The sequence below is a fragment of the Petaurus breviceps genome, unplaced genomic scaffold (assembly GCF_028583685.1).
Source record: "Petaurus breviceps papuanus isolate PSGF00001 unplaced genomic scaffold, PetGlider_PUasm1.0 171, whole genome shotgun sequence".
NCBI classification, from domain to species: Eukaryota; Metazoa; Chordata; class Mammalia; order Diprotodontia; family Petauridae; genus Petaurus; species Petaurus breviceps.
Window position 1 is genome coordinate 21,760,569 of NW_027185754.1, and position 25,992 is coordinate 21,786,560.

General features: G+C 36.5%; 1 pseudogene; it reads right to left on the reverse strand.

Moving 5' to 3' along the window:
* LOC138157239 (zinc finger protein 850-like) overlaps window positions 1–25,992 on the reverse strand; it is a 62,094-nt pseudogene that overhangs the window by 21,609 nt on the left and 14,493 nt on the right.

Genomic DNA, 25,992 nt, shown 5'->3' on the forward strand with positions numbered 1-25,992 from the left:
GTTCTTCACACACAAATACACTGTGAGTTCTTCACACATACAAAAAAAAACCAGGCACAGATAAACTTATACGGTGGAGTTTTTCACCTCATACATTGTGAGATTTCCCCATATATACTGTAGAAGCATATCAGTTCTTCCCAGACACAGACACACACACACACACACCTCTCCCTGCAGGTTCTTCACAAACAGATGCACACAGCTTCAGAACACAAAGACATATTACAGGTTCTTCACAAACAGGGGCACACAGCACACTGTGTATTCTTCATAACAAACACACAGACACATGCCCAGACATTGTACGAATTCTTCACACATACATACACACATTCTTTGTGGGGTTCTTCACAAACTGTGAGTTCTTCAAATATACAGTTCATCATTCACAGGTGGGTGTTTCATACTGAAATACACTGTAGGTCTCGCATACAAAGACACTTAGCTATTACAGGTTCTTCACACATATACACACTTACACATAACACTTCACACTTCTTCACACACCGCAGGTGCTTCACACGTGTAGATTTTTCACATGGTATGCACAAATAATTGTGAATTCCTCACTCACATAAAACATACTCTGAGCTTTTCAAACAGATGCACCTAAAAGGTTCTTCACATATAGAAGGACACACAATGCCTGCTTTAGAAGACAAGTTCTCTCTACGCATTCACACATACAAAGTGGGTTCTTCAGAAACAGATACGCAACAGATTTTTTGTAACACATTCATTGCAAAAGTTCTTCACACAGATACACAAACAGGCACAGTTATGTTCACGCTTTGGGGATTTTCACACAGATGTAGGAAGTTTCTCCACACACACACACATGCGCACACACACATACACCTCTCTCTCTGCAGGTTCTTCACAAACAGATGCACACAGCTTCAGAACACAGACATATTATAGGTTCTTCACACACAGGGGCACACAATGCACTGTGTCTTTCATACAAACACGCATACTGACACATACACAGATACATATTCAGACATTCTATGGCTTCTTCACACACACATACACACAGTGGAGTTCTTCACAAACTGGGAGTCCTTGAAATACACACACACACTGATGACACTTTGTGGGTGTTTTGTACAGACACATACAAGTGGGTTTCACATACAAAGACACAGCCCTCCTATAGGTTCTTCACACATACAGCACACCAGAGGAGACACACCACAGGTGCTTCACACATGTGGGTTTTCTGCACAGTTTTCTCCACTTACACGCTAACCACAGGTTTGTCTCTCAACGACACAGACGGGCATGCACACAGCTATGAATTTCTCACTCACATAAAAAAAGGCACTGAGTTTTTCAAACAGACACAAAGGGTTCTTCACATATAGGAAGACACACACAATGCCTGCTTTGGAAGAGAGGCTCTTCTATATTCACACAAATAAGGTGGGTTCTTCCAAAACAGGTACACAACGGAATTTTCATAACACTGCAAGTTCTCCACAAAGACACACAAACAGGCACAGATATGAGCACACTGTGGGGCTTTTCACACAGATGCATTGTGAAGTTTCTTCATACACACACACACACACACACACACACACACACACACACACACACACCTCTGCAGGCTCTTCACAAACAGATGCACACAGCTTCAGAACACAAAGACATATTACTGGTTCTTCACACACGGGCACACAATGCACTGTATTCTTCATACAAACACACACAGTGGGGTTCTTCACAAACTGGGAGTTCTTAGTATATAAATACACTCACAGATAAGACACTCTGTGGATGCTCGTACAGACACATATTGGTGGATCTCACAGACACACACACACACACACACGCGCGCGCGCGCGGCATGTTATAGGCAGGCTCTTCACACAGAGAAGACACAGTGCAGGTGCTTCACACACCCCGCGGATTCTTCGCACAGTTTTCTTCACTTAGGCTTAGGCACAACCACAGGGTGTCTCTCAACAACACGAACTCACAAGCACAGAAGCACACGCGCGCCCGCGCACACACACATATACACACACGCGCGCACACACCGAAGGAACCTCCCCCAGTCCCCCAGTGGCTTCGCAGAGGATAAGCCCGCCCCCTTGTCACGCCCCTGACAGGGGTGGTAATAGCCCTGCTCACAAGCCCGGCCCCCGGCCCCTCCCGGATCCGCCCAGCTCGGGTTCGGCAGCTGGGAACGGGTCTGGTCACTAAATACCTGGAACTGGGTCCCAGGCCTGGCCTGACCTCCGATAAGTAGCTGGTTCAGGGCCAAAGAAGCAATGATGGCGTTGATACTGCGCACGCATCTTCAGGCCCGGCTAGGGAGTGCGCCTGCGCCCAGGCAGCCTCAGAACTACAACTCCCAGAATGACGCGGAGCGCGCCACTTCTATTTCTCAAGGATTCCTATGAGTGACTATTCACCCAAAGGCTCAGCGTGCTCGCAAGCAGCGCCAAATTCGATTCCACTCCAGCACCCGCAAGACTAACCTATCTCTTTGCCCAGAACACGGCTGTGACAAGAGCTAAGATGTCAGTAGAAAAAGGACGGAGACCCGCTATTCTCCACTATCACCCAACCACACTCGTACACCCCCTTCCCCTTAGGTGGACAGCCACTCATTTAGACTTCCGTCCATCCCGGCTTGGTCAACTGCCGCCTCTTCCTGGAAACCCCTTATAGCTGCCCTTTTAGCACTCACCAAATCCCCAGTGCAGAGCTTGCTTCTGTATAAGCTGGTCCTCCCCCTACCGTAGAACACAAACTCCTTGAGGGTAGGAACTGGTTTCTTTGTATCTTTAGCACTTTGTCGAAGTGCCTAATAAATATTTGCGGAATTGAATTGAATGATTCATTTAGACTTTTGAAATACTTAACTACGTTCCCGTGTCAGAGATTAATCTTTTTAAAAGATTTGAAGTCACCAATGGGGGGTGGGGAGGGTTGAATACTCTAGGGTGGAGTGGGAACTGGTTTACAGAGGGAAAAAGTCAAAATACTGAGACCACTTTGAATGGAAGTGTTCGTGCTGCGGTACACCCAGGGCTAGGATTTGACATTCAAACATTGTTATAAAAGACCGGAGAGTGGGAAGTGGAGTAGACAATAAAACGTTCAAGCCTGCAGCAGTCACGGAGCTCTTCTAGGCACACACATGCCAACTCCACGGGGGATAAGCTGCAGGAGAATCTTTGGACATTCTGTGAGTAGACAAAGAAGTGGCAGATGAGTTTCATTGTGGGTAAATACAACCAGGGAAAACAATTACAACTCTACCAATAGCATGATGCGTATCTTACTCTGACAGGAACCAGGGAAAGAACCAAACTATTGGCAGATCACTCTCTGAAGTCCTGTACCCAATATGTTACCACAAAACCCTGGGCGTTTGGGGGTTAAAAAAAAAAAGGAAGCAAAAGAGAAAACATTTCTCTACCTTTGCAAAAATCCATGGTTCATCTGCACCCTGTCAACAAAGTGCAGTTCTGATCAACATACATCATGACTCACATGTCACAGCTGGAAAAGTCTCAGAAAGTGGGAACTGCAGTGATCAAGGGGATGAGGATGCAACTGTATAAACTGATAAACAAATGATCAGAACCCTTCACCTGGAAGGACACAGGGCAGAAGGGGTCATACATCTACAAAATCATTAAGGGTATAATAGGTTGAATATGAACTTGTTCACCAAGGCTTAGTGAACTAGCTAGCTGAGGAAGGTTCTCTGCCAGGCCTGAAGTCAGGAAGACCTACTTTAAAATCTGGCCTCAGACACTTAATAGCTGTGAAACTTTGGGAAAGTCACTTAACTTCTCTTTGCCTCAGTTTCTTCATCTGTAAAAGGGGGATAATAAAAGTGCCTGGAACATAGTAAGCATTAAATAAATGTTAGCTATTATTATTATTAGTAGTAGTTATCATTACTTTGAAGATGGAAAGAATTTGGGGGGGAAAAAGTACTAATTTAGATAGCACCTGTTGCCCTTAGAGTGTGAAAATATCTCTATGTTCGAGAATAGCTTAAATAAATATATGGCTGATGGGGGGAGAGGGGGGAGACTAGGTGGCAGAGTGAATAGAGCAATGGCCCTGGAGTCAGGAGGACCTGAATTCAAATCCAGCCTCAGACACTTGACACACTTACTAGTCGTGTGACTTTGGGCAAGTCACTTATATATGGCTGATTGATCCATAATAGGTTATTTTAAAAAACTAGAATTTGACATTAAGGACATCCTGTGCTGCCCCCTACATCACATCTTACCCATATTCCAGTTTTCACATTCTTATCAAAGCCACCCCTCAACAGATCCCCTAAGGGTGTGAGAAAAAAAGAAAAAACTGCCCTTAATAACTTCAATCTTTAGATTTACTAAAACCTGATTTAATTCTGGCAGAAGAAACACAGTGTATGAATGTCCCTCTGTCTACATACAGGTGGTTAGTCCCCTGATATGAATACAAATCATTTCATGTTTTAAAATGACCTTTATTTGCTGTTCTACTGTTTCAGGGGAGTTTGGATTATAGCTGAAAAGAGGCCAAAATATTTAACACTGTTATTAAAGAAACTATCAGCACCATAGCCAGGGATAGCAGCACGGAAGAGAGCAACCAGCCAGGTCATTACTAAGGCACAGAAGAACAACTAAGCTGCCACAGCTGTGCTGCATTGCATCACCAGGTAGAGCATGCCCCAGCTGACATTACAGGGACATTTAAGGCAAAGAAAGGGACTGGTTTTGGTTGCAAATATCAGGATGAGTAACTTTGGTGCCTTTAAGAATTTAGAACTATTTGCAGAAAAAGATTTAAAGCAGATAAACCCTGTGAGTAATAACATTTAAAGAGTACTTTAAAGTGTGCAAAGTGCTGTATACACAGCATCTCATTTGACACAACTTTGTGAGGTAGGTACTATTATTGGGAAAACTGAGGCCGAAAAAAGTTATGTGACTTGCTCAGGGTAATACAGCTAGTAAGCAGCTGAGGAAGGATTATGAACTCAGGTCTTCATGACTCAAAGGCCAGAACTATATCCACTATGCCACATGCTATATTCTCCATCCCCCAAAAGATGTTTTATTTTATCTATTCCCTAGTACATTAACTAAAAAAGAGGCACTAGGGGGTGAGTTTGTGTATATGCATATCCCTTCCCCTACATACTTGATATCTGTTAATTAGTAGCAGAGCCAGGACTAGAACCCAAGGTCCCTATATTATCAATAGTATACTGCTATTACAAAAAAAGAGATGGAGAAAATATTCCTACCTTCACCAGCCCCACAAGGCTATTCATCTGATTAACAAAAAAAGATATGTTTTTAAATACTAACAAAATCAATTTTAAAAAGCTAATTTGATCACAAAGAAGACAAATTTCACACCACCACCATCACCACAGACACACACACACACACACACACACACACACACACAATGAATCCACAGTGGGTAGAGAGGAAGTAAAGAGAATAAGAAAAAAACTTATACAAAATTTGTGACAGAAAGAAGACAATTTAAAGGAAATTGATGAGTATCTGCAAAAATATAAAATACATCAGTCAACCATAAAGGAAACAGAGATTTTAACCTAATCTCAAGAAGAGAAATCAGGCAAATTACCAAAGGAAAAAATAGTTCAGATGGACTCATAAGTAAATTCTATCAAATGTCTTAAAAACTATTAATACTTACACTATATTAATTGTTCTCAGGAGAAAGAATAGATTCTACCAAACTCCTTGAGACAAATAAGAATCGATATCCAAACTACAAAAGGATAAAACAGAGAAAGAATTGTAGAGCAATCTCACTAATTAATGTAAAATTTAAATTTTTACAAGAATAATATAGTATGATAAACTCATTATAATCAAAATTAATTTATGCCAGGCATATAAAGATGGCTGAACATTAAGAAAACAATTAATATACTCAAAAGGATCTGTGGCCTCATTGATACAGGAGGTCCCTTAAATAATGAGTGCAATCTATACATGATTGCCTATTCTATGCAATTCTTGTTCACATTCTCCCAAGTTTGCCATTGGTCATTAGACAAGGATTTCACATTTAGAATACTAGTAGTGAAACAGGAAATTTGTTGATGGTCTGAAAAACGTGAGATTCTTAGCACCATCTGTCCCTTTCCCATTACTAGGCTACTAGAGGACCATTTAAAAGTTTTTTTCATGGGTTGCCATGGCCAAAAATAATTTCATCACAAGGTATTCAACCTACTAGTAATATACTCCATAAATAGTTAGGTTGATCCTTGGAAAACAGACTTAGTCTATTACTGGGGCCATACTCAGAACCTTTCCAGCATGGTAGAACTTGCCAAACATTGCCCTCCACTTGGCATAGTTTTCAGGAACCCAGGGTCGACTCCACTCCACAATTTATGTCATAGTAAGACATCAGAGTAGGATTTTGTGGGTGTAGCATAGATAACTATATAAAATTATATAAATAACAAAATAATAAACTACATGATTATATCAACAGATACACAAAAAGTCCACTACAATACTTATTTATTGGTTATGTTAAAAAACCATAGACAGCATGGGCATGGAAGGATTCTTCTAAGTATTACATATGTATATGCTTCATACACACATATATGTATGTCCATACACATATATAATTATATAAAATTATAATATATTATTGCATATAATATGTATATAATAATACGATGTAATACAATGCATAATAAAATTATTTTAAAGGTTAGTAGATTTACTATAGTAAAACAATCATTCCCCTTTTTCCGTTGTTACTCACAGATTCACTTGAGTACCTGTGCTAATTTTTCCCCCTAATTTTGAACCATTTTTATAGGCCTGGTATAAAATCAATACAGTTATCCCTTCCACATAGTGGGGGTTAGGTGCTCAGCACCCCCACCATCTGGAAAATCCAGGTAAAGTTTTTTGGCCCTCCTTTCATACCAGGGAAGAAGTCAAAATTCTTTCCCTTTTCTTTTATAGGGTGTTTACCATACCTTCTTGTAAAATTTGGGTATATTTATGGTATTAAGAGAGAAAATATGTTGATGTTCAATAACATTTATATTATACATATATTTTATGCATTTCTGAGTTTCTAAACTTTCTCTGTGTCATCTGCTGGCCTTTGAGTGTCTTCTGCAAAATTCCCATTTAATTTCTTATGCTGAACCATGATATATTGAAACCATGATGGAAAAAATTGTTATGTGGAAGGGAAAACTGTAATTATAATTTCAAAAATCAATTACTGTAGTCTTTTTGCTAAAACTGATTACTAAATTTTGTATTAATTAGTAAGACTGCTGCACTATTCATTACATAGAGGGAATCAGGGTGGGTGGCATGGAAAAGACAATGGATTTAGAGTGAGAGAACTTAAGTTTAAATTCTGATTCTGCATCTATGTTGTCGTGTGCAAGTCAATTAACCTCTCTGGACCTCAGTTTCCCCACCTGAAGGAATTTGACTAAATGACCTTTAATTTCTCTTTTGTCTCTATAGCTATGATTCCAGATAGCAACAAGACAGGAGAGAGAAATTAAAGGTAAAAAAATATTAGGAGGGGTGGCCAGGTAGCACAGTGAGTAAGAGCACCGGCCCCAGAGTCGGGATGACCTGGGATCGAATCGGGGCTAAGATACTTAGCACCACACCAAGAAATAACTGGCCATGTAACCTTGAGCAAGTTACTTAACCCCAATTGCTTTAAAATATATATATATTAGGAAAGATGATGCAATTTTCTCCCTTATTTAAAGGTAATATGGCGATTTACTTAAAAAACCCTGATACTCAGCGTGGAAAAAAAACCTAATCAAAATGTTTAGCAATGTGGCAAAAATCATTTTTTAAAAATGCTGAACATTACTGTATATTACTAATACAAACCAGGAGAGCATGAGAAATTCTATTCAAAATAACTACAAAATGCATACAATATCTGGAGTTAGCCTACCAAGACATACATGGGACTTACCCAAATACAACTACAAAACTCTCTCTACAGAAATAAAAGAATACTTTATTGGCAAGATACTCATTGCTCATAGTAGGAGCACATAAATTATGATAAAAATGATTTCTGAATTTATATTTCAAGAGGAAATATAACTACAGCAAAATCATTCCTGAAAGTATAAAACCAGCTCAGCCCCTCACTTCTGGAGCTAAAGCTGCTAAGCCAACTTGATTCCACCAGATATCAGTTTAGGCACACTAAAATTTCACACCAACATTCTAAGTAAAAACTCTGAGGATGATTCCATAATCTTCTGTCTACTCAATCCAACCCTCTGTTCCCTTCATCTCTGACATCTAAAACTGCTTCTTCAAAAACTAATTTACCTTCCTCTTCTTTCCCTCAACACTCATTTCTATCTATCTCAATCCCCCTCCCTTAACAGGCCCAATTTCTTCTATCTATCCTTTTCTGCCTTTTGGAACATTCCACTCCCTTTCTGCCAATGAACCCCTTTTGACCATCAGTCTCTTCCTCTTACACTCCTCATTCCTGATCATAACCCAATCCTGGGTTTCTTTTGGCTACACTATTCTTCACTCCCTTCTCTAGTTCCCTATCATGAACAGTGTTGTTTCTTCAGGGGAAGAAGAGTACCCCAGTGCCATCGTATTCATACCACTGGACATGGTGTGGTAAAGTGTAAAAGACCACTGGATTTGGAGGCAGAAGGCCTAAATTCATAACTGAACTCTTGATATTTGCTACTCTGTGAGCTTCAGAAAAACACTTAACTTCTCTGAAGTTATTTCCTCATCCCTAAATGATGGGGCTGAATTTGGAAGGCTTCTAAGGTCTTTTCTATCTATTAATAGTTGTAACTGGGCTATTCCTCCCATCTCTTGGATATAACCCTCAGAGGAGAATGTCCCTTTATGGGACATTTATGGGAAAATGCCAACAGAGTGGTTCCACATGTCCAATACTCTCCCCTGAAGTGCCTGCAACCCATAGCTGCTTCATGGTTGGACTCTTCAGATCCAAGTCTTGTGTCAAAAGTGATCTTTCAGATGTTTCATTAAACACTTGTAAAAGAGCTTGACAAATATTAGTGTCAATGCCAACTGTGTTTCTTGCTTTTCTAGTTTGTTCTGCTTATCTGCATTTCTGATTTTTAACTGGTACCAGTTTTAGCCAGTATCATTTTAACACCTGTAACTTAATAATATAGTTTGAGGTCTGGTATTTTATGTTCTCACTATTCTCATTTTTCTAATCATATTCCTTGAGAATAGAAACCTTTAATTCCTTCAAATGAATTTAGTTGCTATTTTGTTTAGTTCTGGGAGTTCCCTGTATCGATGAAGTAGTAAGTCCAAGTCCTATCCTTGTCCCTACCTGTATCCTTTTTCTAGTTATATAAAGTATCCCTTCAGTAATAAGATGGGTATAGTACTAAATTTGTAAATTAATTCAGGCATTTTAAAAATTATACTGACATAGTTCCATATAAGCAGTAAACATCTCTCCAATTATTTGTCTGCCTTTATTTCTATAGAAAGTGTTTTCTAGTCATTTTTACAAAAATCTTGGAAGTGCCTTGACAGATTAACCTCCAGATATTTATGCATTCTGTAGTTTGTTTTGTTGTTGGTTTTTGCTTTTGTTTTTAACTAGCATTTATCTTTCTATTTCTTCTGGGTTTTTTTTTTGTTGTTGTTGTTGTTGTTGCTGCTGCTGCTAACACTGTATAGAAATGCTAATTATTGTTACAGATTTATTTTGCATTTTACTCAAACTATTGATTCGATCCATTGATCTTGCAATTGATAGACTGCCAGAAGAATTTTGCAGCAAGTGAATCATGTTTGCCTTTTTGCTATGGCAAGTAACCACTATCTATGTATGCACAAAATACATGTGGATCTTCCTCCTGAAAGAGGGGATAAAAGGGCTAAAAGTATATCACTTTACTCTCCAAGTTGTTGGGGGGAATGAAATGTTTCTTGAAAAAAATGGAACAGTGAATTCAGGGTAAAAGGATCTGGAGGCAAAAGGGAATCCTGTTTTAGGAATTAAGCAATGTAGCACAAAAGACAAAGGGAAGAAGCACTGGACACTTGTAAACAAGCATGGTGTTGTGTATAGCATGCCTTAGAGTTTGGAGACTCATCAGCAGAGTTATAAGATTCATGTAGACAGGTCAAGGACAGGCTTATTGACAACCATGGGAAATAAAGAAGTGATCAGTCAATCTTCAACTGGAATGATTGATGGCACATTTGTTCTTATAAACTATCTTGAAGAAACAACTGGTTCCCATTTCTTGTGATCATTTGCATGTCCTGGACTAGACTATGAATGACCATACCCAAAGGTCCTTTAATAGTCCAATATTAAATTGGAAAGTCTGTGGAGTGCCCTGAAGGGACCTGTCTTTGGACTTATACTCTTACATTTTCACCAAAGGCTTGGATATGAAGACAGGCTTATAAAATCTAAAGATGACACAAAGCCAGCAGGGAGAGCTAACATACCATAAAGATCCAAAAAAGATTTCAAATGTCTAGAATACTAGGGTGCAATAATAAGGTGCAATTTAAAAGGGAAATTTATAGTAATAAAAACACTGGAAATAAAACAAGTGCTCATCATTTGAGGAAAATCTGAACAAATTATGGTTTATGAAAGTAATGGAATATCATTGCTCCTTAAGAATTTATGAATATGAGGGCTTCAGAAAAGGTTGAGAAGACTTATATGAACATGATGTAAAGTGAACAGAAATAAGAGAAAGCAATGAGCATAATGCCTACAGTAATAAAGCAAAACAATATTAAAATACCTCAAAATTTAAATAAGTGCAACGACCAATCTTGTTTTCAAAAGATCCATGACACTTTCTTCCTCTCAGCAGAGATGTTTGGACTATAGTTATAGAATGATCATATGCTATCAAACTCTAGTGCCAGAAGACCCAAGTTCAAAGCATACTTCTAATGCTTAGCAGCTTTGTGATTTCTTATCTTTTTGATATATTTTTAATCTGATAAAGAAGTTTCAAAGTCTCTTAAATGTAATCATTTAAATCTATTTCTTCTTGCTAGGATGTTGGGTTTTTCTTTATGAATTCTGCTGCAGAATTATTAGATGAATATGTATATGTAGTTATATATATTTAAGATTGTTATGTCCCAATTCATCATTTATAAGAATTTTTAGATTAATATATTACATTAACTTTTGTAAAATCACTTTCCAGTTTTAATTTAATTTTGATCAATATAACACTCATACTTTTCATAACTTGGCAAGCAACACAGCAAATTTTAGAATAGCCTTCCATTTTAAATCTACTGATATTTCTGAATTAATCCCATAAAAATGTTGTTGTTTAACATTGTGTGACTATTTTGCACTTTATTTGAAGAGTTTGGACAATTTGTGTTTATAGTTTTTAGGTTTGTTTTGGCAGAGATGTGGTATAAAGTAGTAGAGTTTAGTGTTAGGAGATGGGAAGCCCTGGGTTTAAATCCTGCCTCAGACTCTTATTAGCTCTAGCAATGTGACCATGAGCAAGCTATTTAATTCAGAAAAATTTACTTACTTCATAGTAAGCATTCATTGAACCAAGTTTCTGGCAGTTTGCTGAATTATTAAATTTAGTCACAGTAAGTACTTAACTTCTCTGAGACTTAGCTAATTCAAATTATTTTCTAAGGTATAAATAGGTTATAAATTGGATGAAGAACTCACAGATCTTAGATACAATGAAGTTTTTTCTTGACTCGTTCAGAAAACATAAAATTTCCTAATCTCATTCCTATTAATCCAAACTAAACAGAATTCTAAACAAAGTTGTTGTTAGACTCACATTAGTAACTATGACAGTTACTTTAACTTGGATTTCCTTTTTATCAAACACAGGAGCCTTGATTTGGTATTACCTTGCTCCCCCTTTACTTTAATAGTGAGGCTTTTTCTCTGTTTATCTAACATGTGCTTCTGAAACCTTCAATGACTCAATCAATATAATGTTCTAAGGGGTGTCACATTTAGTCATCACCTGTTTTACCTTGTTTTAAAGCATGTATCTTAAGCGTGACCTGTTGACTTTTTAAAGAACTGCTCAAAGACAAGCAAAGTTTTTAAAGTATATTGGTTCTCAAATATCCATATACTTTCTTCATATAAAACATGCTTAATTTCCCTGAGTCAATAGTACTGGATTCATGGCTTATGTGCCTTAATTTTGTAAATGTTGGATACCACTTTCTTCATTATTAGCTTTTTTCTTCCTGAAAAGTATGCTCTGATTCAAATTATTATTTCTGGGTCAGTGATTTCTTCACTTCTTGTAACACTGGACAGTATTTTCCCCTTATCACTGTAGTGTTGTAGTTTAAATATGATGTGTCTAAATTTGTTAAATATTTTATCTTTTTAAATGTCCTTTTTTATTCTATTTTTATTTAGCTAGTTATTTTTGCCAATTCTGAAAATATTCTTTGACTATTATAATCAACAAGCATTTATTCAGTGACCGCTATGTGCCAGGCACTGCGGTAGGTGATGGGGATACAAAAATAAAACAGTCCCTGCCTTCAAAGAGTTTACATTCTATTGGGGAAAACACATATACATAGAAATAAATACAAAATGCATACAAAATCAATACAAGGTAATTTCAAGGGGAGGCACTAGCAGCTGAGGACAAAAAGGTCTCACATAGGTGATGCTGTTTAAGCTCTGCTTTAAAGGAATCTAGGGATTCTGTGAGATGGAAGTGAGAAAGGAGTGCATTCTGAGTAGGAGAGATTTTCTATGAAAAGGCACAGAGACAGGAGAGGGAATATATATTATATATATGCAAATATATGTGTGTGTGTGTGTGTGTGTGTGTGGAACAGCATGAAGGTCAGTTTAATTGGACCACAGAACATGCGAAGGGTAGTAATATATAATAAGTACGGAAAGGTAGATTGGAAACGAGTTGTGAAGGACTTTAAATGTCAAAGAGAGGACTTTATATTTGCTCCTACAGATAACAGGGAACCATAGGAATTTATTGAATAGGGAACTAATATAGTTAGACCTGTTCTTTAGAAATATCACTTTGGTAGCTCAGTAAAGGATGTATTACAGGAGAGAGACTAGAAGCAGGAAGACCAATTAGACTACTGCAATAATTTACATAAGAAGTGTACTCCTCAAGATGGTGGTTCTGTGAGTAAAGAGGAGATGGATATGAAAGATGTTGTGGAGACAGAAACAAATAAGACTTGGCAACTGCTTGGATGTGTAGGATAGAGAAGAGTAAGGAGAATGACTCTAAGGTTGTGAACCTGGTTGACTAGAAAGATGATGGTGTCTTTGGCAGAAATGGGGAATTTAGGAAGAGGTGTGGATTTGGAGAATAATAACTTTTGTTCTGGACATGTTGAGTTTGATATGCCTACATTATTCAGTTGATAGGGAATTTTTTGAAATGCTGTATCCAGAGTCTTTGTTTTTGTAAGTTCCCTGAGGTATCTGTAATATTCAAATTCTGCATTATGATATAACATTCAGGTCTGTTGCTTGGATGTGTTTTCCAATAATTTGGATAATTCCATGAGGCTGGATTTCCAATTGCTGTATTTGATGTAATTCCATTTTCCACTGAAATGTCTGGTGTTAGCTGCTACAGATTTCTAACATTTTTTATTGTATTTTCCATTCTACTCTTATTTTTTATATTTCTTAATTCTCACTGAATTTCTTCCTTCAAATTCTTCTTTTATTTAATCAGGTGATTTTCTTAGCATTGCCAACTTTTACTCAATTTCTTGAAAATGTCATTTACCTCAGGATATCTCATGGAATAACTTTACATGGTTTCTTTTCCTATCTCCATTGCTTCTAGCATTTTAGTCAATTCACATGTATGACAATATTTTAAAATTGCATTAACATGCTTTTTCTATTTTGCTCATTTTAAATTTGGTTGCTTTCAATTTTTTTGTATTGATTTTTAGCCAATGTTCATGTTCATGATGGTTCCCCTTCAGTCTTCTTTGTACAACACCTTAGATCAATATCCCATGATTTCTATCTTTAAAATAAAATTATTTCTATTCTTTTCAAGGAAATAAAAAATTCACTGGGCTTCACTAGACAATTTATATAAGCACACTTTCCACCAAATCATGTATAATGTTAATTCTAAGGAAAACAGCCCAATTTATTCAAAGTAAAAAAGCTAACTTCTATTGGTATCAACTCTTGTTAGGTATTCACATATCACTAGTATTTTATCATGAAAAGCAATGCAAAAATATTTAGTAGAGCTTTATAAAAACATAAAATTGGTAATTTAACAAAACTGAAATATAAAAATGATTAATATCTTTAAATTTTGTTGATTAAATTATTGGCAAATTGATCATGAATTTTTTTTATATAAGCTCCCTTGTAGGCAACATAATGTGTGTATATGTGTATATATATATGATGAAAGAAAGTTCATGGGGGAGGGAGGATGGGGAAATGTGAACAGAAGCACATTTTTCATTAAAATACACCAAACACAATCACACATAATGACAAACTGTGATATCATGACCACAGGGAATGAAGGCTATATCTAAAAGAAGGCTACATCATCTACTAAATTCCCAGAATTATTTTCCCTTGTGAACTCTTTGATGTCTAATCAGGGCTGAACTATGCCGAAATGCAGTTCCACAATTAATACATTTATATGGTTTCTCTCCAGTATGAATTCTCTGATGTCGAGTAAGATTTGCATGCAGGCTGAAGGCTTTCCCACATTCATTACATTCAAAGGGTTTCTCTCCAGTATGAGTTATATGATGCTGAACAAGATATGAACTTCGAATAAAAGCTTTTCCACATTCATTACATTCATAAGGTTTTTCTCCAGTGTGGATTTTCTGATGTTTAGTCAAAGATGACCTATCACAAAATGCTTTTCCACATTCACTACATGCATAAGGTCTCTCTCCAGTATGGATTCTCTGATGTTGAGTACAGTCTGTACTCTGACGGAAGGTTTTCCCACATTCACTACATTCATAGGGCTTCTCTCCTGTATGAATTCTCTTATGTTGAGTAAGGTGTCCACGAAGTCTAAAGGCTTTTCCACATTCATTACACTTATATGGTTTTTCTCCAGTATGAACTCTCTGATGTTGTCTAAGGAGTGCACCCTTACTAAATGCTTTTCCACAATCATTACATTTATAGGGTTTCTCACCAGTATGGACTCTCTGATGTTGAGTAAGGAGTGCACCCCTACTGAAAGCTTTCCCACATTCATTACATTCATAAGGCTTCTCTCCAGTATGAATCCTCTGATGTTTGGTCAAGGATGACCTATCACAAAATGCCTTTCCACATTCACTACATTCATAGGGCTTCTCTCCAGTATGAATTCTCTGATGTTGAGTTAGGTGTTTACTCTGACTGAAGGTTTTCCCACAATTATTACATTTATAGGGTTTTTCTCCAGTATGAATTCTCTTATGTTGTGTAAGATTTCCACGAAGTCTGAAGGCTTTTCCACACTCATGACATTCATAGGGTTTTTCTCCAGTATGAACTCTCTGATGCTGTATAAGTAGTGTACCTTTACTGAAAGCTTTCCCACAATTATTACATTTATACGGTTTTTCTCCAGTATGGATTCTTGTATGTTGAGTAAGGTTTCCTCTAAGTCTGAAGGCTTTCCCACATTCATTACATTCATAGGGTTTCTCTCCAGTATGGATTCTCTGATGCTGCATCAGGAGGGCACTATTACTGAAAACTTTTCCACAGTCATTACATTTAAAGGGTTTCTCTCCAGTATGGGTTCTCTTATGTTGCAATAGAAGTGCAGTCCTATGGAAAGCTTTTCCACATTCGTTACATTCAAAGATTTTTTCTCCAGGATGAATTCTCTTATGTTGAGTAAGGTGTCCATGAAGTCTGAAGGCTTTCCCACACTCATTGCACTTATAGGGTTTTTCTCCAGTGTGAATCCTTCTGTGCTGAGTAAGGTTTCCACGAAGTCTGAAAGCTTTTCCACAATCATTACATTTATAAGGTTTCTCTCCTGTATGGATTCTCTGATGCTGTCTAAGTAGGGCACCCTTATAAAAAACTTTTCCACATTCATTACACTCATATTGTTTCTTCCCTACACATGTTTTCTGATGTTTAATTAGATGCAAATTACACCTGAAAGTTTTTCCAAATATGTCACATTCATGGTCTTTCTCTCCTGTAGGAACCCTCTGTTCTGTAACAAGAACTGAATTCAGACTAAATTCATAATGCTCAGGGTCTATCTTCCCAAGCAAAATTTTCTTTGGGGAAACTGTAACTTGCCTCAGATAATCTTCTTTATTATCTGGCTGCTTCCCAAATTGATCATCAGACTTCCAGGCTTCTCCTAATTTGGAGTACCAGATACCATCCTTTGTCAATCTTTCTACTGCTGCCTCCTGAGATGTTCCTTCTTCATAAATGCCCTGTATGGGAATTGGATCCTTGGGTTCAGGCCTGATTCCCCAGTCTGAAAGAAAGAAAGAAAAAATGCGACTGTGCCCTATTATTCATGCTGTAAGATATGAAACTACTAACATAAGAATAGGAAAGTGAAATAATACTGAGTAAAAAATAAGTGGCTTTGAATACTTTCAAATAAGACCCTACAATTAGAAAGAGAATGAGAAGAATAGGTAAGGATCACTTAAGAGAACATTGGTGGTTAGAGAGAAAACATATTTAGTATGCAAGGAAAGTATAGTCAATTAAGTCAATCAAGGAAGATCAAATTGTGAAGGGTTGTCTATTGGAATAGCCTAAATAGATAGGATACAAGCAAGAGTGAAGAGGAGGATACTGGAAGGCAGGCAATCTGGGAAGTTCACAGCTTCATTGCCCTATCCCATTATTATAATGATAGCCTTCCAACAGATTATACACACTGCTGCCAAAGAAATTCTTTTCAGTAACAATTTCATGTCTGTCACAACACCCCTGCAGTACAAACTCTCCTACTCTGCCCAATTATAATCAGGAATCATCTGTAGCCACAAATGATACCATCTTTACCTATATCTACCTCTATTGTCATTTCCTACACACTGCTACTGATCCCTAGTTGTCCTCATTCAGCAGGAAGTTAAAGGGTTTAGAGAGGAAAATATTGGTATCCCATTACCTGCATCACTTTTACATTCTATTCATTTGTCTCCAGTTTTACTCTCCTAAGACTACTAGATTTTATGCATTTATCTATTCTGACTGCTGAGACTTATTTTAACTATTCACATCTGACCTTCCTCCATTTTACTTCTAATTCCCAGGTCTTTGACCAATCTTGGACCTTTGACAAGTATGGAGCTAGGTAAGTGGTTTCCTGTTATTATAAGAGGAGGTTTTAAAGAGTTAATAGGTAGGATTCTATTGACTTAAATTCTGTAAGGGAGATGAGTCCTATAGGCATGAGAAACTGTGGAAAATTAAATTCTGAAAGACACGAAGGAAGGAATTACAATAAAGAATTCCAATAAGGAGAAAAAACAAATTTTATTTGAAGAGATGTGGATATACAAAGAATTCAATAGCCAACTCAGATTTTTTTTAAGCTATGAAAAGAATACAGAAGCAATAGCAGGTAACAAGACAAATGCAAAAGTGAAACAGGATACTATAATAAGGTCAGAAATTCTAAAGTCAAAAATTAATTCAAGGGGCGGCTAGGTGGCACAGTGAATAGAGCACCAGCCCCGGAGTCAGGAGGTCCTGAGTTCAAATCCAGCCTCAGACAATTAACACAAAAGCTAGCTGTGTAACCTTGGGCAAGTCACTTAATCCTAACTGCCTTCCAAAAAGCAAAAAAAAAAAGGGAGAGAGAGAGAAAGCTCATATATTAAAAAAAAAAAATTAATTCAAGCCAGTGAAGAAAACTGACAATAAAAAGGTTGGGTTTTTTTTTAAATCTGTTTTTTGTTTTGTTTTAAGCTAGATTGGGTCAAAGATAAAAGGACCTTGGAGTAGAATTGATAACAGATGATTGATCAATTTTTATTTTGCCTCTATTTTTTTCTGCCAAAGAGAATGACCTTAGGACTGGAAAGAATGACAATGGCTAAAAGGAAATTATACAGAATATAAATGAAGAATAAAGAGTATCTAGTCTTCCTTGACATATTCAAGTCACCTGGTTCAGATGAACTATATCCTTAAGTATTGAAAGAATTGGCCAAAGTAATTGCTCTGCCACTGTTATAGTAAATGAAAGGTATGTCAAGACTGGAGAAGAATAAATGTTACCCTAATTTTCAAAAAAGAGAAGAGAATAAAGTCTGTAAAATATAGTAAATCTCAAAAATTTTAGTGTATTCTTAACTATCAAATCTGAGAGAAATTACTTTTGGGATTGAGTTGACCTTGATTTGCTGGCAAAATTCTAGAGTGTATTATTAAAGATGTGAAATATCTAGAAATAGAAGCAACGTTTACAAATACGCAATATGACTTATCAAGAATAGAGCATACAATCTAACCATATCTCCTTTCTTGACAGATTCACTAAACTAGTAGGTCACGGAAGTGCTGTAGATAGGATTAACATAGAATTTGGCAAAGCATTTAATAAAATCTCCCATGTTTCTCCTGTGGGAAATATGGAGAGATTTAGGTGAGACAGTACCATTAGATATAACTGGAACTACTGGGTTGGCTGGACCCAAAAAATGATCATTAATGTTTGGAAGGCAATATCAAATGGAGTACTTCAGAGGTCTATACTTGATTTTGTGTTGCTTAATTAAAATATGCTTTTAATCCATATTTGACAAAAATTTCAAATAACACAAAGTCAAGCACAGACCTAGGGGACCCCACTAATTAAGTAACTGAGGTTAAGATGAAATTGTACTGAAGGTAAATCTAGCCTCAGTCACTTACTAGTTTTGTGAGTCTGGGCAAGTCACTTAAATTCAGTTTTCTCATCTGTAAAAGGGAGATAATAATAGCACCTACCTTGCCGGGTTGTTGTGAGATCAGACAATTATAAAGTACTTCCACAGTGCATGGCACATACTAAGTTCTCTATAAATGTTAGCTATTATTTTTATTCCCTGTGAATTCACACCAATGTCTTAAATCTTTTATTATATATTTTTATCACCAGTGTTCCTATTAATATTGTGATGAACAGTTTTGAAAGATGCCACAAAACCGCACCTAAGAACTGCATGGTTTGTGCATAATTCTTATATTTAGTAATAGCTTGTGATCTAGGATTTTACTTCTTTATTCTCTGCTATGTATACCGATTAAAAAGTATAATCAGAGTTTGGCTGGTAAAAGACTAAACTCTGTCTAATAGCTCTCCCCAAAATTGCTTGTATAAAAAAGTATCTCTCCAGACTTAAAAGTTAAAAGGCACAGTGAAGTTTGTTTCTTTCAAATACCCAACAGACTCCTTACTTTCTACTCACTGTATTCAAATATTTAAAACTTTTCAGGGACCAAATCATGTATTACTCCTATTTTCACAATAAAAGTTTTCTTTGACTCCTTGAGCATACTGATCTTTCCTATCCCTGAACTTCATGCCTCCTTTTATAATTACTTATTTATAGTTTTTACTTCTCCATTTACTAGCTAACACCATCTCTACCATAAACTGTGGTCCTTTCCCTTCTTTGCTCCTCTTCTTTTTTCCTCAATATAGTTAAATATCCATTTTATTGTCCTTATTTCTTCACCAACCTCAGCTCATTATGAGTTATAACGTACCTGATACCATTTTTTCAGGACCACGTCATGCTTCTATATTTATCCTCCATTACCTGTTTTTGCTTCCATCTTCTGTACATCTTTAAAATATCTAAGTTAGTTGATGAGTGTCCTGTGCATCCACATTAGTTTCTTTAAATGACTCCCACCTTTCTTCCTCATTGAATTGTCTCTTTGTATCTTCAGGTAGAGTTAGTCTTTCAGTACACATTATCTTGGACAGAAAACTGCAGGTGGACAGTGAGCTGGGTCCAGAATTGAATAGGAGGAAGAGAGAAAGTTGGATTGCATTTGGGGAAACTGTGCTTCAACAATTCCAAGATGTTCCTGACACCAAAACACATAATTTAATACCAATACTTATCCGATTGTATGGTTAGAAATAACATAATACCACAATCTCTAAAGAATCTAAATTTTGGGTGACACCTGGGCAATAGGTATTAAGTATAAAAACATACTGCCAATGAGGAATTATAAACAAGAAGTGTCATAAAAGATTTCCAGAGATACAAGTTAGAAAATTAGGCAGATCAGTCACATTTTCAAAGCAAATGATGTTGTTGACTGAATGCTGCACTGTTTATTCACATAACAGGAAAAAACCCAGAGGCATAGTTTATTGATTAGCTCTTCTATGAAGGAATCTATAGGTTCAAAGTTGTAGAAGTACTAAACTAAGTAATTTAAATAAAAGGTAGAAGAATATTGGAATACAATAAGGGCTCAAGAGAGTGTGCTGTATTTGGTTAAGTACATTCATACATTCAAAAAACATGTATCAAATATCCTACTTTGTGTAAAGCATTTATAGCAGGTGTTAGGGGAGAAATAAAGTTTAGGTAACAGCAAATCTCTGCCCTCATAGAGCTTACAGTCTATTAGAATAACAAAAATTAAAATATATTTCAAAATAAAATACATTAGAATCATAAAACAAAGTGCTACACAAGGTCAGAAGAGGAAAATTATAGACTAAGAAAATCTGTGAATTCTTCAAGGAGGTGACAAAAAACAATCAAGATCCATATGATATTCTCTAATCTAAATTTGTAGTAGGTTATGTTGTGATATGCTATATGATGCATTAGCAAAACCAGCTGGCTATGGAAGGAAAGTTCTAGAAAATTATGTTAAATGTAGACTATACACAGTCAGTGATGGAGATAAGAGAGATACAATGGGGTGCTCATGGAGCTTGAAGCTTATATAGACAGGGAACTTGTGAGGTTGAGATAATTCCTGGACACACTAGTCAGTCCCCCTTTGCCTTACCTGTCAACTAGATGAATAAGGTTGCTCCTTTTTAAAATTATTTTCAAAGGGTCCACATTACTCTACAACTCGGGTCATGGCTAGAGAGGGAGAAATAGGTTATATCTTTTTCTTGAGTGAAGTCTGAAAGATGGTATAATGAAGGAGGCTGAATATGACAGGCAAAGTGGAAGGGCATTCCAGGCAGGGCAAACCCTTTTTGATATCTTGAATCTTATGCCATAATAAATTCCAAATGGAAGAAAAACTCTAAATATAAAATCACACCTATAAAAATTAGAGGAGAATTAAAGTTATATATTTCTCAGTTATAATTGAGGGGAATTCATAATCATACATATAAGGTAGTGTAACTGTGGATACAGAACTAGATGTGGAATCAGGATGACTTAGTTTCAAATCCTGCTTCTGATACCTACTAGCTACGTAACTGTAAGTAAATCACTTACCCTCTCTGAATAATAATACTTATAGCACTTGCCTTACTGGGTTGTTGTGAGGTTCAATGTTTGTGCACAAATAAAATCAATGCAGCCTGAATCAGGAAAAAAAAAAGATAGATTTGGAAAATATTTTCATTAAGTAATTCATTCACGTTGTACATAATGGATTTGCAGTTTCATGTGTAAATAAATCATTTTAAAAAGTAATTATAATAAAAGTGGAATACCTAAAACCTATAAAGAACAGACATAAATGTGCAAGGTTAAGAGTCACTACCCAATATGTACTGGAACACATCATGTCAAAGGAAAAGAATAAACATTCTGGTGGTGAGGAGAGAAGAAAAAGGAATATAAACTATCAATTATCACCTGAAAATATTCTCTGAATCACTATAAAAAATAAACAAAAAAAAGAAAATTAAAATTTACCTGCTATGGAATATTACTTATACTATCAGACTCAGTTTGAAGCATATGTTGGTTTTGCTGAAATGTCTTTCTCTTATTTTTATTCTTTGTTACAAGGGATGACTCATTGAATAAAAGAGGGAGGAGAAACCTATTTAGAAATGAAATTAAGGTAAAAATAGACACCAATAAAAGGTTTTTAAGTAGTAGAAGAATGTAAACTGCACTGAATTATCACTTCATATCCATCAAGTTAATGACGATATTAAAAACAGGAAAATTCACTTTTGAAAGGGTTGTGGAAAGGATAAGCACTTCAATTCCTCGCTTTTAGAGTTATAAACTAGGTGAGCAATTCTGTAAATAAATTTTTAATTTTGCAAAAAGAAAAACCATTTATAGATCACAAATTATAGCCTTAGAACTGGAGGGGACCAGGGGTAGCTAGGCAGCACAGTGAATAGAGCACCAGCCCTGGAGTCAGGAGGATCCGAGTTCAAATCCAGCCTCAGATACTTGACACAATTACTAGCTGTGTGACTTTGGGCAAGTCATTTAACCCCAATTGCCCTCAAAAAAAAAAAAGAACTGGAGGGGACCTGTCATATAGTACCCATACCCTTTGACCCAAAGATTCTACTACTGAGATTATATCCTAAAGAAGTTATTGACAATTTTTTTTTAAAGTACCACATAAGGCATGAAAATGTTCATATAAGCATTATCTGTGACAACCAAAAGCTAGAAACAAAATGTGTCCAATGAATGGGAAATGCCTTAGATTATGTTAGAAGAATATAATATTAGTATTTTACTAGATCATTAAGAATGACAAATGTGAAGGATTCAAAGAACTATGGAAAGAATTGTGTGAAGTGATGAGGAATAAAGAAAGAGAAAATATATATATACACTATTACTACAACAATTGTAAATAAAAAAAAATACAAAGAGGGGACAAAATTCTGGTCAATTATGACAGTCAATGTTAATATCATACCATCAAATTTAAAGGACATATACTTAATCCCCCACCCCCTTTTCAACACTTATCTATAAAGTAATTGTTTTTCAGGAAGTGTACTTTGTAAAGGTAGTTGTTTTGGAGTTTACTGGTAAATGTATGCTGTGTCAAAACAAAATGTATCAATAATTTTCTTTTTTCAAAGAACAGGAATCCAAAAAGTAAATAGGTGGACATTCCAAGCACAGGTAGCAGCCTGAGCAAAAGCATGGAGGCAGGAGGGCATATAGTATGTTTGGGAAGTAGAGGGCAAACTACTTTGTTTGGAACACAGAACACGTAGCAATAATTTGAGCAAAGGCTGGAAAAACAGGATGGTGTCTGAATGTGGAAGGTCTTAAATACCAGGAAACGGAATTTTAACTTTTTTCAGAAGACAAATGGGTACCACTTAATATTTTTGAGCAAAGGAGTGAAATGACCAAAAAGTTATTCTGAAAGGCATGTGAAGGATTGATTGAAGAGGTAAAGAGTGCATACAAAAGACCTAGTGAAGATCACCGAAATAGTTCAGATCAGTAGAACTGAGGACCTTCACAAAGATGATAGTATTGAGAACATGGAGGAGAAGGTGGAAGCAAGAGATATTGTGAAGACTGTAACTGCAGCACCTAATAATTAACTGAATATTAACTGGACATACCCCTTACAACTTTATGATCTATAATACTTCCAAAATGTAACAGGCTACCTCAGAAAGTCAAGTGAGAAGACAAAAGTAGTAGTATAACAAACAAGAGAGTGAAATCAAAGAGAAGCAGATTTGAGGATAAAGAGAGCAAGTCTAGTTTTTGAAATGGTAACGGAACATCTAGAAAATGCAGAAAATTCTAAAAGTTGTTAGTCCAGGCGGAAATTAATTCAGGCTCACTCAGTATGAGATATTCAAGCAGAAAGAGCTGGTGAGTAAGTGGAAGGTAAGCCTGGTGTGGCTGTAAGACAAAGCATGGAGATGAGGATGTCAGTTATCACCATACAAAGCAGCAGTGAAGCCATCGGAAGGAATGAGCTTTCAGGAGGAGAGATTATAGAGAAAGAAAAACAGAAGGCTTGAGAACAGTCTTTAATAACACCTGCAATTAGGAAGCAGTTCCAATGACAATAAGGGAGAGAAACTGTGTAAAAGGTTAAAAAAAAAAAAGGTTCATGATACTGTGCAGCATCTCCTAAGTAAGGAAAAGTTAAGAGAGCATCAAGAAAGGGTGATCAATACTCTCAAAGAATAAAGGTTAAAAAAGAGAAAGGTCATAAGGCTTAACCAGAAAGATGTCAAGGGTGACGTCCAAAGAACTATTTTTGTAAAGTTTTAGGAGGCAAGGTTAGGGGAGGGAGAAGGAACAGAAACCAGAGTGCAATGAAAAAAATTAGAGAAGTGGGCACAAAGTACAAGTTTGAGAAATTTGTCAATCAAAGTAATAAGATAAAATGGAGGGGACTATGAACACAGAAAGACACAAACTACAGTTACTATTAGGTTGTTTAATCAATGTTTATTAAATTGAATTGAACTGAATGCTAGTGACAAAGGAAATAATCAAAAGATTCATGTTCAGGAAGAAGATACTGGGAACTGGATCCAGAATGTGATTAAATAAATAGCTTTCAGGATCACAGAATCCCAGTGCATTCATTAATGTTTTTACAGACATAGCATTTAAAGTACCTTACTCAACACCAGAAAAATAAGACCCTCTACAGTATCCCAAACAAGTGGTTGTGAAGCCTTTACTTGAAGATTTCCTGTGAGAGGAAACCTACACCACCTGCTAGGTCCACCCATTCTACTTTAGAACAACTGTTAGGAAGTTTCTCCCTTACATAAAACATAAATCCACTTCCCCACACCCTCCATCCACTGCTCTACTTTGCCCTCTGTGGTTCACCAGAATAAGTCTAATTCTCTTTCCACAAAGAGCCCTTCAGCTGCTCAAAAACATGTACTACCTAACTACCTAACTTCTCAGCTTCTAGCTACCATGTACTGCCTGACTTCTCAAATTTTCTTGGCTAAACACCCAATTTCTTTAACCAGTCTCAAAGGCTTTTTAAGCACAATCTTGGTTTCCTTCCTAGGGATGTTTCTCAGTGCAGTTCCTTAAATGTGGCATGAAGAACTGAATACAACACTCCAGATGCGGTCTGACCGGGGAAGACTATAAAGGGACCCTTCTTAGTCCTAGCCATTATGCCACTCTTATTATTAGCTTTTCTAGCTTCCACATCACATTGTTGACTCACTTGGTGATTACAGTGTACTAGAACAGGCAGATCTTTTTCATGAGGACTGTTAAGGACACATGCTGTCCCCATCTTATACCTGTGAGGTTGATTTTTCAAAGTTTAAGACTTTATAGCAGTTCTTATTAAATTTTGTCACAATGTGACATTTCAGCAAAATGTTCTAGCCTGTCAAGAAAGGTCTTTTCAGACTCAGGATCTGTCATATGACTTGTCAGTTTTTCCTTCCCATCTTTGTGTCATCTTTTTCATGGTTCTTTAGAGAAGATAAGGGACACCTATTTCCTTCAAACTGGAGATGTGTACAAAAGGAAGAAAATGCATGATTAACATAATATTCAAATAGGTTAGGGACTGTTATGTAGAACAAGGATACCTTCCATTTTTTTCCACTTCAAGGGGCAGAGCTAGGATGAATGAATAGCAAGAATCTAGAAAAAGGCAAATTTCAGATCAATATAAAAAAGACTTCATTAAAAATCGCAATTGGTACAATGGGAAGGGCACTGACTTTGTAGTCAGCAGACTCCAGGTTTCAAATCCCACATCTGCTCATTCTATCTGAGGAGCCTTAATCCACCTGAATCTCATACCCTCTACAGCTTTATGATCTATAATCCTTCCAAAATGTAACAGGCTACCTCAGAACGTCAAGAAATCCCTGTCGCTGGAAATGTTCAAATAGAGGCTTCATGTTTTTCAAGAAGGTAATGGACCACCACCTCTCCCCATATACCTGACCCTATAATAACCAAAATTATACCTCTAAAAGGAAATGGGTTTAGAAATTTGTTTGAATCCTTACAGACACAAACA